Raw genomic sequence first — 5310 nt, forward strand, 5'->3', positions numbered from 1 at the left:
TTCTCTCAGAGGTGATCAAAAATTCTTCTGTTGACCTAGCTGCCTCTACAATGGAGACTAGGTTGATGTAACTATGCTTTACAGGTCACAATGTTTTTTTCAGAGGCCTGAGGGATGTAAGTAGGTCAACCGGTGTTTTACATGAAAATCAGCCTTCACATTTTGCTTCTCCCATGGCAGAAGCCTATGTTGCTCAGATCTGAAAGATATATCTCTGGGGCAAGATAGACGTGGAAAGTGAAAACCAGAAAGAGTCCAGAGAAGTGCCTGGATCTGTGGATAAAACCAGAGTGAGATTCCCAGCATGGCCTTCTTTCTTCCTATTAGAAAAGGTTACATTTTGGAGCTTTCTAACAGCTTTATACTGGAATTTCAAAGGACATCCATTCCAGAATTTCAATGGCCATTGTGCACCTAGCTTCCTTCAGTTCCATTGAAAATCCAAGCCTAAGAATGCCTGAAATGTTCCAAAGCTACATTTCTACCAGTGATCAATGTGTAGCCCATGCTAATGTCGGCTGCCTCTCTGATTCCCCTTCCTAGCTGGAGCATGTATAGAGGTGTGTGGGTATCATACAATGTTTGAGCTAATGACTCCAGTCCTTTAACTCAACCAGTAAAAGTTCATGCTTGTAGATTACGAGTTCATCCTGCTCAAACATCCACATCATAAGAATAGTGAGTGTCCAACGTCTAGAGGTGGTGGGCAATTGTGATGCAGACATATATAAGCAGGTATATCACCCTGTCTCCAGCCATCTTCTCAATATTTCACTTCAGGGGGTTGTGTGTGATGTGTGCCAAAAGCTAAAAACTAGCTGATTGTCATGGTTATTGTGTGATGTTTACATGAGAAATAATTTTAGAGTTATGTAATATGTAGCATATTGGGTTCAAAACTATCACAGCGAAGTTTCATCACATAAGACAACGTGGGTCTCAGGGCTCATTCAATCAACACTGAGAACAATGGACATCCCTGGACCAGCCCTATGCTAGGACCAGGTGCCAGTTTGAGGATTTACAAAGACAAAACAAGAAAATTGTCTGAATAAGGGGCCCCAGGGGTAAGAGACAATTATCTGTAATTGTATAAAAGATTAAGAAAAAGCACAAGTTCTTGTCCATTACAGAGGGGGTTCTTATGAAAGGTCAATCCCACCTTTTTGAACTGGTCTGGTGCTGCAAGGACTAACCATTGGGTGAGAAATACCTTATTAGACAGGAAAATAACTTGTCAATAAGTGTAGGCTATTGATTGCATTTTGGGCTCCCCCCCCCCCCGCCCCATTACTTGTAACCTTACGTTTCCAAACCTTCATACTTGCTTTCATTTTGAATCTCTATTGCAGGTTCTGTTAAATAAACTCCAGTGTGGTTTTACTATAGATGCTGTCATGGGAGCACAGGCTCAGTGGTCTAGAACTGCACTGAATGAAGTTCGGACAGGACCTTCTTGTGTTGTCAAAACCCCTCTGGGCACACTCTCACTAGGGCAAGACTCCTTGGAGCATTCAACACTCCTGTTTCACGCTATGAGCTTTCCGCAATGAGTCCACTTGACTAGGACACCTGGGGAAGCCTTACACGCCCCCTCAAAGGGGCCATGCAGCCCAACGACCATAGTCAGCAGTGACTCTGAGCCCTCGCTGTAAAACTGAAGGATTATTAGTCATTTGCAGTGCAGCGTAGAACAGATCTCTGCTAGTACAGAAAGCAGGAAGATTCAGAAAAGTCCATCTTGGGGATATCCAGAACTTTGAGCCCTGGCTCTCCCAGATCCCCTGAATCCCAAACCAGGAGACTGACCAGCTTCCAGCAGTCCCGTCAGTCACGCCCAGTTGCTCCTCCTCTATCCTTTGTGCTGTTTTCTGGGCAAACTGATCACCTGACCTCCACCTCTCTCTTTGTTCTCCAACTCCTCTGGCTGGCTCTTGCAGGGTGGGCCCAGGCCATCAGTTGCCGGGATACAGAGTTTCCAACCATTGTCTGGGTCCAGGGAGATAGACAGCAGTCACACCTACCCTCTAAGGGTCTCTGCAACCATCACACACCCTTGTCCTATCACCTAGATACTTGTGCAATGCACTGGGGAAACTGAGGCACACACGGTATTCATAAAAACATTAAGAAAATTCCCACTTCATCACAGACACATCTAAGTGCTTTTAGCCAAGAAGAGCGTGGAACTGTGATGAAACCATTGATCTGGGGTACACGACTTCCGCAGAGGCAGGGAATTGCTGTGCAATGCAGGTGTCCAGAAGAGAGGAGACTGGGTACTCAAGTGTGACAAAGTGGGGTGTGTAAATTTCTAGTTTGCATTGGGACAGAGTGGCACCTGTGGAACTCAAAGTGGAGAGCTTGTGTTGTCTAAAGCTGGTGTTTGGGGAGGATTTACCCTGCTGGGTCCAGACAAGCCTCTCTCACGCTGTAAGCAGGTAGTAGTGATTCAGTCTGGACACCCTGAATAACCCTGAACAGTGACACAGCTATGCTACCCCTCCCCGGTTTTCATTGTCCCCAAACCATCTTCCGCCACTGCTCACACTTGCAGTGACACAGCGCTGTCCTCTACACATGAGATTATTAGCAATGGTTGACATTCATCTGTAAAGAAATATCAGTGTCAAAAAACGGGATTTGTTGGAATCAACATTTTTTAATTGGAAAAATCACTTTTTCTTGATGGACATTCTGAATTTTTCTTTAGAAAATGTCAAAATAAAATGAAACTTCTCATTTCATTTTGATTCAGTATTTTTGTGTCTTCCATTTCAAATGTGAGAGAGTGCTGTGGTTTTCTTTCCCCCATACTTTTTCACATTCTCAAACCCCAATTCTACAGTTGAAAAAATGGAGTAAAATCATAGAATCATAGGACTGGAATTGACCTTGAGAAGTCAAGTCCAATCCCCTGCACTCATGGCGGGACTAAGTATTCTCTAGACCATCCCTGATGTGTTTGTTTTAAAAAGAAGAGGGGGAAAAAAGGTACGAGAAAAGGGGGAAACAGACTGCAAATTGGAAACCTGAACACTGAAAATGAAAATCTAAGAGGTCTAAAGCATCAGGGCTCCAGGAATATTAATGGGTACCATGGTTACCAGAGGCCTCTGTTTGTGAGCAGTCCAACCCTTCCCTCCAAGGACCCCAGAATTGAAGATTGCCCTGGTGGAATGATGAGCATCCACTGTGTCAGGATTCCCATGAAGTGGGGATGAGGACATAATGTTTAATTTAGAAAAAATAAGCAAATCCCCAAACTAAGCTTGTATGTTGACATGGACTTAAAATAAATTTCATAACTGTAACTTTAAAGTGGTGAGGATTGAAAAAAACATAATAATTACTATTATTTCTGTTAAATCTGCAGGTATATTTTAAGGACACAAAATGGAACAGCAGAATCTCAACACTACAGTGACAGAATTTGTTCTCTTAGGCCTCACTCAGAATCTTGGGCTACAGTATTTTCTCTTTGTGGTCTTCTTTGTAGTTTACATAACAACCTGGCTGGGAAACTTCACCGTCATTGTTGCTATGATCACTGACTACCAGCTCCACACCCCCATGTATTTCCTGCTGGCCAACTTGGTTTTCCTAGATGTCAGCGACTCCTCAGTCAATGTCCCAAAACTGCTGTCAGGTCTCTTCTCTCAATGCAATATCATCTCGTTCAATGAGTACCTCCTCCAGATGTTCTTCTTCCACTTAATCGGTGCTGCAATGATGTTTTGTCTTGTGATTATGGCAGTGAATAGGTATGTGGCCATCTATAAACCATTGCAATACTTGACTATCATGAACCGGGGTGGTGGGGGGCGGGGGGAGGGGCTGATGACAGGAGCATGGCTAGGTGGATTTGCTCACTCTATTGTGCAGATTGAACTGATCCTCCAGTTACCATTCTATGGTCCTAATGCCCTAAACAATTTCTACTGTGATGTCCCTCAAGTCATCAAACTGGCCTGCACCAACACTTACTTGGTCGAAATACTGATGGTCTCCAATGGTGGGCTGCTCCTCATCATAGTCTTCATCATCTACTCACTTCATACTCCGTCATCTTCATCAAGATAAAGACACATGTCACAGAAGGAAATCGTAAGGCTTTGGTCACGTGTGGAGCCCAGATCACCGTTGTGAGCTTAATTTTCATTCCAGGCATTTGTGGCACCTTAGAGAGAGCTCACAAAAGCTTATGCTCAAATAAATTGGTTAGTCTCTAAGGTGCCACAAGTCCTCCTTTTCTTTTTGCAGATACAGACTAACACGGCTGCTGCTCTGAAATCTGATTCCAGGCATTGTCATCTATGCTCAGCCCTTCAAGAAACTCCCCATGGGCAAGATGGTCTCAGTCCTGTACACTCTAATCACCCCCATGCTAAACCCGATGATCTACATGCTGAGAAACACCGAGATGAAAAAGGCCATCAGGAGACTGATTAATAGAATGCTGTTGCCAGCAAAAAAATAGAGACATGATTTATTTTTGAAGGGTCATTGCTGTGAGAAACCAGATCTCAATATGTCAGATGGGATATATATACATGTCATGTGAAAAGAGATCAAATGCTGCTCAATCATGAAAAATTGTGTTCAGAAATAAGTCACAGGCAAAGGCCTGAATCGTCAATTAAGACTCTGGGGCCAGCTGGTATAAATCAGTAGAACTCCATTGAAAACAATAGGCCAGGAGCTCAGTTTGTGTAAATCAGCCTAGCTGCCCTGAGCTTAGAGAGCAAGATCCCTAGCCAGTGTAAATGTTCATAGAACCATTGTAGTCAATAAGCAAAATCCCCAGTGGGTTTAAATAAATGTAACTCCATTGGTGTCAGTGGACCAGAATCCCGGGTGGTGTATATCAGCATAGTTCCATAGGATTTGCGGGCCAGATCCCTAGCTAATGAAATTTGACGTCACCCCCCTGAAAGTCTTCTGTCAGCTGAGGATCTGAGCCTGCTAATTTTTGCTAAAAATCAATGAATAATTTCAAAAATGGGAAAAAAATTAGGGAAACCAAAGTCTTTTCAGGAATTAAAAAAAATATTTTAAAAGAAGAATATTTTATATATCATAAGTAATATTCTAAATGCCACAATGTTATTATTATAGAATGTTCCAAATTAGCAATATGGATACTATATTATATGTTATTCTTTTCTCCTTATACACGGTTGTTGAATATTAGTGTTTCTCGTCTGATTAATAAGCAGTGTGATTTAATAAAATTCATTCTTTACTTTCACAGATAATTAGAGTTAATTCTTTTATACAACGTTTCTAGTTCTATTTTTGTCCATAAAG

At 42.4% G+C, this 5310-nt stretch overlaps 1 pseudogene; it reads left to right on the top strand.

Annotated features, from left to right (window-relative positions):
- The first annotated feature begins 3396 nt into the window (after positions 1 to 3396).
- LOC102932594 lies at positions 3397 to 4480 on the top strand (annotated as a pseudogene).
- Positions 4481 to 5310: the final 830 nt, after the last annotated feature.

Source organism: Chelonia mydas, chromosome 13 (assembly GCF_015237465.2).
Source record: "Chelonia mydas isolate rCheMyd1 chromosome 13, rCheMyd1.pri.v2, whole genome shotgun sequence".
Lineage (NCBI taxonomy): Eukaryota > Metazoa > Chordata > Testudines > Cheloniidae > Chelonia > Chelonia mydas.